Here is an 11,390-nt window from a genome sequence, read left to right on the forward strand (position 1 = left end):
TCCACAGTCTCACAATATTCTAATTGTAAAAAGTACTATTTACACTTTCTTCCAAATTGTACTTCTATACGGACACTATAAACACGACTACCACCATCCCTACCACCACCTCCTCCTCCTCCTCCGCCGCCTCCACCACGTCCTTCATATCCACCTCAACCTGTACACTATAAGTTACTGCCTGATACAATTTGATGCTAATGAGCATGTGCTTTTACACACGTGTACACACAAGAGTGATCACAGCATGCCGATGAGTCCTTTCTCTTTCCTCAGTAGAGTGATGAACACAAACACACACCCACATGCACACATATTTTCACGTTACCACCCACGCACGCACAAAGGTGATCACAGCATACTGATAAGTCATCTCTCTCTTCTCAGTAGCATGCATATTACATATCCATTCGAGTTCAAACAAGTTCCTCGATGCCACTGAAATCTTCATCACTGAAATGAGTGCTCGACTCATCAGAAGAGGAGTTGAACGAGTCACAAATGCTGAAGACAACCGCTTCAATTTCAGCGTCAACAATCATATCACGTTGCCATGCTTCAGCCTCAACTTGCTCCACATGAACACAACAGTTTTGCCAGTTTTCCTGGCTTACAGACGCCAGTTTTTCCGGCAGGAGCTTTTCCACTTAAGCCAAAGCGAAACATTTGTTGTAACTTGCGATGTATCCCTTCATCTGGCTCCAGACAAGTTCAATGGGATTGAACTCGCAGTGGTACGGTGGTAAACGAAGCACTTCGTGGCCATAGGTAGCCGCCAGGGCGTCGATGTGGTACACAACGCTGAGTGTGTTTACCTTTTGAGAAGGCTCCAGCAGTTCTGCCCTAACCATGTCCTGTGACCAAGGAACACCTTTCTTTGTGAGCTAAACCTGAATATCAGCTTTGCGCGTAGACTTGGTAGGTACTTTTTCAAGAGCCACGCTATGATTTGGAGCATTGTCCATGACGACAATGCTATCGGCCGGAATGTTTGGCAAAAGCTTGTCGGTGAACCACTTGTCATAGTAGTTGCCATCCATCTCAGAGTGGTAGTCAACGTGGTTTCCCTTCTTTTTCTCTGAAGAAGTCAGCAGCGTCTTGCTCGAATCCCGTTGCACTGCTCCCAGCATGTACAAAGATCAAACGGGCCCATTTGCCCAAAGGCGCAGCCAATTCCGTTGTTAAACCTTTCAGGAAGGCATCCTGAGATGAATTCACAGTCTTGTCCTGCCATACGTATTCTTTTGTGTGCCCTGCGTTGACCCAGGTTTAATTTAGGTAGATGATGCACCTTTAAATGCGAAACAACCGAGCGCACGAGTTAATGCTTGTAAGCAAACAAACACAATGCAGCATGTAGGTAGGCAACGAACTGAAACAAACACACTGCTGACCACTGTCTCACAAACAGCCGCTCAAGGACAATCGAGAAAAAGAATTATCTCGGCTTTATTGCTCCCTTGCTCGGGCTTATATTTCGCGTCGAGGCGGCATTTGGTAGCCAGTTTATATTCACTGTATGTTTGCAAGAAGTACTTGACTAATTCGGCAACATTTGTAATCTGTTCACTTGCGGCGACTGCGAACAAAGAACTGAAGGACGCTTAAGCTTCGCCTTTAAGAGAGGAACGCGACAGCGTGTTGCACCACTGCCAGGAAGTCCACGGAACGCCATCGCCCGTTCGGCGTGACGCCTTGCCCGTTAGACAAATCGCTCTGCTACGTACGGTGAAACGGACGCGCGGAGCAGCAAACCGCGTAGAAGCGCTGCCAGGCGCCTTGCCGAAATGCGCGGGACTCAAGTTGCAGTCGTAGTTCGTCGGCACATCCTTCTCGACAAATCCGATGCCACGAACGCCAGAATAGCTTCCGCGCCGAACGAATGGGCAGCAAGCCGCAAGCTTCTTGGTGAACGCGCTTTGGATGTGCGCTGCGTTGTTCGCCGCTCACCGCGTGATTCTTTCGTGCCCGCACGGCCCCACTGCGCCCGAACAAGACCAGCGGGAGGCGATGCCGTCGCGCGCTATCTGTTGGGGCAGTGGCGTATGTACATTGCGAGGAGGAGGAGGAGAGATTTTTCGCTCACGGCCGACGCCGACGACACCGGCTTTTCTGTGACACGGGGCATTTAACGCTATCGCGTTAAAATTGCCAACGTTCGCAGCAGTAGCGCCAGTAACTCGCACGACCGGAGCAAAGGGAAGCGTACAGTGGGTGTTCATTCGTTCCTACGGGGAAGACGAGATGGCACTACCCATTGCAGTGCTACGACATTTTTGGCAGTTTTGTTGTCTTTGCTTGCCGCACCAATTGGGATTTAACAATTAAATCTGACCCATGCAGACACGTGCCCCGCCCAAACGTAGCGCAAAACTGGCCGTGAAACTTCACCTCTAAGCAAAAGGCCGGCAACAGCAACGTGGTTGAGACGATTTCTTTGAAGTGTGTTATTCTGAAGCAACGCGCACTGTCACGACTACGAGGGTGCAACGCCAACATCAAGCTCTATATGAAGCCAGTCTAAACGTGCTGCGTAAGAAAATAATGTTAGAGATGACCCTTAAGATTAAATTAATGTTAGCAAATACGCGCTGAAGAAATGAGACGATTAAGCACTCATGTGAAGGAAATGCAAAAGGATATATTTACAAAAACTTATTTACATGCCAAAATAGTTACTCGCGAATTCGCACCCGCTCGCGCACCCGCACCTTCGAGCATCGCACACACACACTCTCTGGGACACACTCGTTCCTTGTCGTCCGTCTCTTCGCTGTGTCTCCTCCCAGCGCCGCAGGCTACCGCGCACTTACAATGCACCGGAAGCGCACACACACGCACACACTCACGCGCACATGTGCACGGGCCCACTTGAAAGCAGACGCCGCGCGGCTCTCCAGTTCGTACTCCGGGTGGCGGGGGCATTGCCCGCGACCCTAACGACCACACCAATTGGTAACGAAGCGGGCGACCATCGGTCCGTTCGCTGAACGGTGGGTGGCACCAAGGACGATCCCCGTACAGAAAGCACACGTGTGGGCACAAAAGCACGCTCGCTGCACAGAACGACACTTGCGGAAAGAAGAAACATGTGTATAATAAATGGCCCTTTCTTACAATAAGCAAGGAACGACTAGTATACATACTAGCCCTGTCTTCGGAATTCCTTGATCGCCCGCAGGGACCTTGCGACGCGAGGCAATGATGTCACTTCGCTCGATCAGCGCATGGTTCCGCTTTCTTTTTTTAAAATGTCAATGCGACATCCTTCATCAACCTCTACAACGTCGTTTTCATGGCGTTCGGCAGGTCGTCGTCCTCATTGACAGGCTTTAGCACACTGTCCAGTGTTGGGACTTCCCTCTTGGCATACATACTGTGCACTTTCAGACGGATGGCGTGGACTGTGAAGCTGTCATTCTTCACTGTTCGCGAGATTTAAATCTCCACATTGCGAGGCCTTTTCTTCGGAGACGCCAGTGGGTCACATAGACACTCCACCTTGATTTTGGCAACGGTACGGGGAGAAACTCCGGTAACCTCGCTCGCAGCACTCAGTACTTTCCGAACAGACTTCTCCGGAAAACGGGTCCTAGTACTGCAGTACACATTTGCAATTGCTTGCTTGGATGTAAGAAACTTCGAGAAAATGGTACAGGAGAAGTGGCCGGGGCCGCTGGGCTGGGCGCCATTTTCTCAAAAGTGAAAGGGAGCCGGAAAAGTAAACACGGCGCCAAGAGTTGCGGACACAGCGAAAACGTGAAATTAAAAAAGACAACAAACGCAAAATACAAAATCACAGATTTCGATCGATTCGCTCGCAATAAGAGCGATTTTTGTCACGCTTATGACAAATGTATTATCTACGAAGCCTGCCGGCAAAGCATTTGTTATTTTTCGCTCACCACTAGCAGCGCACCATTTTGTGTCGCGGATAGAGGGTGCGCAAAAAAGAGCGCTAGCATTGGCAGCGTCCCACTTGATGTTTGAAACGGGGTATAGTGGTCGCAGAGGGATGCGAGGGGTACGAAACTAATCGTTGTTCCGTGATGTACACGTTGGTTTGGTTTGGTTTAGTTTATGGGGGTTTAACGTCCCAAAGCGGCTCAAGCTATGAGGGACACCGTAGTGAAGGGCTCCGGAAATTTCGACCACCTGGGGATCTTTAACGTGCACTAACAACGCACAGTACACGGGCCTCTAAAATTTCGCCTCCATCAAAATTCGACTGCCGCGGCTGGTTCACGAGGTTGGCTTCCCGCAATTCCTGATAGGAGCTTAGCACACCCAACGCCTTCGGCTTCGTCACGCAGTGTCCCGGGCTAAGGATACCGACCGTGTAGCGGGGTCTTCTGCCTCCCAAACTCTCTCTTTGAAAATTAAAAAAGTTTTTCGCCACCACGACCACCGCGGCCGGGATCGAACCCGCGTTTTTCGGGTCAGCGACGGAGCGCCGAAACAACTGAGCCACCGCGGCAGCTCCGTTGGTATCCGAATTTTGAGACCTGGAAGCGAAATTCGGATATATAACGAATTTGAGCCTCGGATATAACGAAGGTGCACGTTAATAATCATCATTAATAATAATGTAACGCGTAGTCGAAATCATAGGTGAAAACAACTTAGCTAATACTCGTCATTCGATTTCGCATTCGCGAATCATTCTGTAATTTTTCTTGTCAAACTCTTCCCAATCCAATTCTATGAATACCTCCTGAAAACACGCAGTGAATAGTAATGGAAAGATCTTGTCTCCCTGCTTGACACCCTGCCTGATTGGAATTTTTTTCACTTTTCTTTTGGAAGACTACGGTGGCTGTGCACGCTATAGATATTCTCCAGTGGCTTGACATTTGGCTTCACGACCCTCTTTCTTCTTCTCCTCTCTTTCCCCTGCGCAGACTAGCTGGCTAGATATCAGTCTTTCTGGCCGACCTCTTTGCCTTCGTTTCATTAAATTTATCTGTCTTGACATTTGTCTCCTCTACACCCCGCTTCCGCAGCGCGTTCACGACTGCTGAGGTTTAGACTGAGGCAAATGCCTTCTCGTAATCTGTGAAGGCTATATACTCTTACAGGGGTTGGCTATATTCCGAGCATTTCTCTACCACCTGATTAATGGTGTGAATATATCTATTGTCGAGGTGTCTCTCCAAAGCCAACCAGGTCCTTTGGTTGACCGAAGTCTAAGGTTGACCTTATTCGATTAGCGAGTACCTTAGTGACTGCCTTGTTGGTAATAGTAAGATCATCGGTCTGTACTTGAATTTCAAGTACTTGGCATACCCTTTCTTATGAATTAAGATGACGCCTTCCAGTGAGGATCCCAATATCAAGACCTGACGCTGCGTGTGGGCTTCGCCCTTTGGCGCTGGAGCTCACACTTTCAGCGTGGAACACGGGAGAGTTTTGCAACCTTCGCCTCAAGGCACTGGACCCTGGACTGCGCCTTCGTCTTCCACGTAACTTCGCACGTCGCGAAGCAACATTGTTATCCCGTTTATGAATCGGTGTTGCTTTTACCAACCACTATGCTTTCCAGATGGGGATGGCCGACAGTCCTGCCTGTGAAAGCTGTGGTTGTGAGGAGACCATCGCTCATCTTCTCTGTGAGTGCCCTGCATTTGCCAGTGCAAGACATACACTGTGTTGTGCCCTGGACCGCCTCGATCCTCGCCCATTAACACAGCAAAAGATCCTTGGTCCGTGGCCGCAGCAGTCGACTGCCCTCAAGGCATACAAGGCACTCTTTGCCTACTTGAGTGCGACTGGATTGAGTGACAAATTGTGACAGCGTTGTGCGTGTGCTATGCCTTTTTCCCTTTCTCTCTTCCTCCTTTTAGTCCCCTAATTCCTCTTCCCCAGTGCAGGGTAGCCAACCGGAACCCCTTTCTGGTTAACATCCCTGCCTTTCCCTTCTCCTCTTTATCTATCTAAGATGGCGCCTTAAAGTTCTTCCAAGATTACGGTATATTCCATGTTGTGAGGCATACATTGCAAACCTTTACTAGCAGTCTCCCCACCGTCTTTCAACAGATCTGCAGTTAATGTATCTTAACCAGCCGCTTTCCACCTGTACATTGTAGTTGTGATCTGCTTTTTGCGTTGTTTTAACGCTTTCTTTACTTCTTCTTTAGTTACTGCGGGATATCCACTTCCTCCACTTTCTTGCCTCTGTCAGTAGCATCCTGTTTCAGTATCATCTCTGAAATCCCTCTTTTCAAACCACCTCTCAAAAGCACATCTCAACCGCTTCTTTCAACAGCATCCCTCCATTTAGGCAGCGGCTTAGCTCTGCTTAAGCCTGGATATACAAGCGAAAAGCTTCTGTTATGCTTGGTTTGACGTCATGGTTATGCTTCTTAGCTTAGCTGGTATTTTATACATTGTTTATCTATAGACCTCCTGCATGTTTGTAAACAAACGAGGTGGCGCTGCAGTTGCTAGCGAGCTCGTGGTAGGCAAAACGTCGGGGAGTGGCGTCGCGGATAGGTGTTGAGCTCGGGTTTTCAAGGCTTGTAGGCGCGTTTCCAGTTTCTGCGAATCACAGCAATGGTCGATGCTTCCAAGTTAGTAATTTGCTGAAGTACACGAGCTCGCGTTGGCCACGTGCGGCCTATAAAGAGAAATAGTTTGCCACTGTATTGTATATATGGTTAGTAGTAAACATGTAGAAAGCGTTCCTGCCGTTTATTTATGCGCTAGGCATTGAATAAAACAAGTTTTGACACTCTGCACTAGCCGGAATGATTTTACTTCGGGACAATAGTGAGGGGAAGTGCTGGCCTTGTTTCGTCGGAGCAGACATGCGCTCATCGTCTGCTGACATACGTACGTGTCGCGCTGTGCGAAAAGTGGGGACAGCGTCGTGTCCCTGATCTCCTGTCTCGCTTAGCGCTGTTTTTAGCCGCATGACCACGCACCAGCCAGGCCGACTTGTCCTCTTGTTAAGCTGGTCGATTTGGTAAAAATTTTTTATTTCTATAATTATTTTCTTTCCTAGCCCTGAAGTCTAGTTTCGTGACGAAAAATTATAGCAAAATATTGAGTACAAATTTTTAAATTACGCTTTTTAGAAGTGTGGTCGTCCAAAATTGTGAGGTCATTTCTTTGATTTCAGTGCCGCATTTCTTTGACCAAAGCGAAAGCGAAGATGCCATAAACGAGGGAATAAACTTTAAGGTTCGTTTTGTGACCTCTCGCATTTTCTGCGACTGGATCACTCACCTTCGTAATTCGCATGAAAATCAAATGATTCTATTGGTCGCAAACTATTCCTGAGACGTTGAGGAGCGTAATAAATCTCGATTTTTTCCCTACACGTGCAGTACTGTGTTAGTAATTTCTTGTAAGAAACGTTTTCATCTAACTATGCATGCATAAGTACTGATCATATTGACACCGCCCCATTCATCGTCGTCGTTCTACTAGAACCACGAGAGCGCGGAATGCGCGCGCGAGCTGGCCTTAGAAAAAGAAGCCGAAGTGTCTGGCTGCGAATGCTCCGCCTTTGGGACTGCTACTGACGTCCGCTGCAGTCACCTACTTTGACGTATCCAACCGAGCTGTACCACCCGTGACATCTGGTGGAGGGCGCTGGGTAACGCATTCCATGCCTCGGACTCCCCCAGCAAGCAGGGATTCAAGTCCTCGAGGGTCATCTGCCATCGAGGTGACGCCTGTACACCACGGCAGCCGCCGGCTCCAAGGCCTTCAACCCGAGTTTGGGCTTCTAGAGTCTAGCTCAACCCAAGCGGTTCGTTCAGCGCCATCGTCGACGACCGTCCAGCCTGAAATAGGCATGCAGACGACGATTAGTTCACCTTCTGTTGTGCTGCAGCAGCCTCGGGAGCCACCGATCTTCCAAGGTTCTCCAGGCGAAGACCCGGAAGCCTGGCTGGAGAAACTTGAACGCGTGGCCCGGTACAACAGATGGGCGGAAGACTCCAAGCTTCAACACGTGTTCTTTTCGCTGGAGGGCGCAGCTCGTACGTGGTTCGAGAACCGGGAGTCGTCCATAACGACGTGGAACGTATTTAAAGACCAGTTCCTGAAGGATTTCACCACGGTGATTCGAAGAGAACGGGCCGATCTGCTCCTTCAGTCCCGAACCCAGCTACCAAATGAAAGCATACTGGTATACTTCGAAGAGATGGCAAAGTTATTTCGTCGAGCTGACCCGGACATGACAGAGCAGAAGAAACTCCGGTACCTTATGCGAGGTGTCAAGGGGCAAATCTTTGCCGGACTGGTTCGCAATCCACCGAGCACGGTCGCAGAGTTTCTGTCGGAGGCAACCACCATGGAAAAGACACTCGATATGCGGTTGCGGCAATACGAGCGTCAACCTTTGGCCATGACTGCGGCAACCACGGACATCAGTAACACCCACATGCTTCGCGAAACCGTACGAGCTATCGTTCGCGAGGAGCTCCAGAAGCTGTTCCCGGCTACGCCGCCTGCGCCAACGGTTACTGCTCTATCCGAGGTTATTCGGGAAGAGGTGCAACAGGCGCTTACAACACCAGCTCCCTTTCAGCCGTCCACAGCCCCACCACAAATGACATACGCCGCTGTTGCTCGTCGCGCACAACCGCCGCCGACTCGTCTTCAGGAAACCCCGGCCTCTTTTCGGCCGCCACCACCTGCTCGTCCTGCTCCATCGTATCCCCGTAAAAGTGACATCTGGCGCACTCCCAACTACCGTCCTCTCTGCTATCACTGCGGTGAGCCGGGCCACCTGTACCGCAACTGCAGGTATCGTCAGATGGGCCTGCCGGGGTTCCCTGCAGATGCACCACGTCCGCAGCCTGGGCAGCGACCCAGAGAAATCAACGATTATCTGGCCGAATCTGCCGGTGGGACCCGCAGGTCGTCATCCCCACGTCGTCGGTCTTACGGTGACTTTCCTCGGGGAAGGTCGCCAAGCCCCCGCCAGGAAAACTAAAAGCAGCAACCTTCGAGGGGGAGGTTGCTCACCGACGAAATGTAACAGACCCTCCTACGCCGCAACTAGGTGGCCACCCGATGCCACGACCGAATGCCGTCCAACACCGTGAAACGCCGACTCGACGGGAATGCCACCTGACGTATCGAAATGAACCCGCGCCGCACCGCAGCCGTGACCGAACACCGCGCCGTACCGCTCACACGCCGTCTACGACAGCAAACCTGAGCATTTCCCTCGACGGAACAGACGTCACTGCACTCGTCGACACAGGGGCGGATTACTCTATCCTAAGTGGAAATTTCGCCGCCACTCTGAAAAAGGTCACCACTCCGTGGATGGGCCCACAGATTCGTACAGCCGGGGGTCACTTAGTTACACCGACCGGGACTTGCACATCAAGAGTAGCAGTTCAAGGCGCAACCTACCTGGCAACGTTCGTTATACTCGAACATTGTTCACGTGACTTCGTTCTCGGGATGGATTTCTTGACCGAGAATGGAGCGGTCATCGACCTCCAGTCAAAGGCCGTGTGTTTCTCCACAGAGAACGCAATACACAGAGATCCAGACCATCCGACCGCACTTTGCATCCTGGATGACCACGTCACCATCCCACCTCGTTCGAGTATTATGGTTTCTGTCGGCGCCAAGACTGTGCGGAATTTCGGAGGCGTCGCGGAAGGCAACCAGATCTTTCTTTTTGCCAGGAGCCTTGCTGTCGCCAGAGGAGTCGTTAATCTCGTCAACGGAGAAACAGAAGTGCTGATAACCAATTTCGGTGGTGCACACCAACATCTGAACGTGGGAACCGTTGTGGCTCACATTGATGCCATCGCCCATGTCAGAAGCACACCCAGTATTTCCACAATGTCGTTGTCGCAAGAGCAGAGCCCAGTCACTGGTTTCACGTTCGACGTCAATCCAGCACTCTCCCCGACGCAGCAACAACAAGTTAAAGATCTTCTTCTGCGCTACGGCGACATCTCGGTATCATCGTGTGTTGGACGAACTCACCTAGCGAAGCATCGCATTATTACGGACGATAACGTGCACCCTCTCCGACAGTCCCCCTACCGAGTGTCTCCCGCTGAACGCGAAGCTATTGGCCGCCAAGTCAAGGAAATGCTCCGCGACGACGTAATTCGTCCTTCCCGGAGTCCCTGGGCAGCGCCAGTCGTCCTTGTGAAGAAGAAAGACGGAACATTGCGGTTCTGTGTAGACTACCGTCGCTTAAACAAAATCACCAAAAAGGATGTCTATCCTCTCCCTCGGATCGACGACGCTCTGGATCGCCTTTGTAGCGCTAAATACTTTTCTTCGATGGACCTCAAGTCAGGTTACTGGCAAATTGAGGTCGATGAGCGGGACCGTGAAAAAACAGATTTTATTACTCCAGATGGCCTGTATGAATTTACGGCCATGCCCTTTGGACTGTGCTCTGCACCGGCAACTTTCCAACGCCTCATGGATACCGTCCTTGCCGATTTAAAATGGCAGACGTGTCTCGTCTATCTTGACGATGTTGTCGTCTTCGCCCCGACTTTCCAGGAGCATCTTCACCGCCTCGAATTGGTCCTACAAGCAATAAGGCCTTCTGGACTAACGCTCAAAAATGAGAAATGCCACTTTGCGTATACAGAGCTGAAGTTCTTAGGGCACGTTGTGAATCAAGCCGGTGTTCAGCCTGATCCTGAAAAAACAACAGCTATTGCCCATTTTCCGCCGCCGCAAGACCTGAAAGCTGTCCGCCGTTTTCTTGGATTGTGCGCGTATTACCGTCGCTTCGTGAAAGATTTTGCTCGCATTGCCGAGCCGCTCACGCGCCTAACAAGGTCGGACACACCTTTCACATGGGAAGCAGCGCAAGAAAATGGATTCCGCAGCCTTCAAAGCCTCCTGCAGGCGCCTCCCGTTCTGGCTCACTTCGACGTAAACGCCGACACGGAGCTCCATACTGATGCCAGCAACATCGGCTTATGTGCTGTCCTGGTCCAGATCCATGCAGGTCAAGAACGGGTCATCGCTTACGCAAGTCGATGTTTGTCACCAGCCGAATCAAACTATTCCGCTACCGAGAAAGAATGCCTTGCCATTGTATGGGCCACTTCGAAATTCCGACCGTACCTTTACGGCAAAAATTTTAAGGTGGTGACCGATCATCATGCCTTATGCTGGCTCGCAAGCCTTAAAGACCCGTCCGCTCGCCTCGTCCGATGGAGTCTGCGGCTCCAGGAATACGACATGACTGTCGTGTACAAATCCGGGCGCAAGCACTCTGACGCCGATTGTCTGTCCCGCGCCCCAGTAGATCCTTCTACCGACGCCTGTAATGATGACATCTTACTGACTGCTCTCAGCGCCTCCTGCCTCGCTGACCAACAATGCGCCGACCTCGAACTTCGAGACGTAATGGAATTTCTCAACGGCAGCAACACGACCGC

The sequence above is a fragment of the Amblyomma americanum genome, chromosome 1 (genome assembly GCF_052857255.1).
Source record: "Amblyomma americanum isolate KBUSLIRL-KWMA chromosome 1, ASM5285725v1, whole genome shotgun sequence".
Lineage (NCBI taxonomy): Eukaryota > Metazoa > Arthropoda > Arachnida > Ixodida > Ixodidae > Amblyomma > Amblyomma americanum.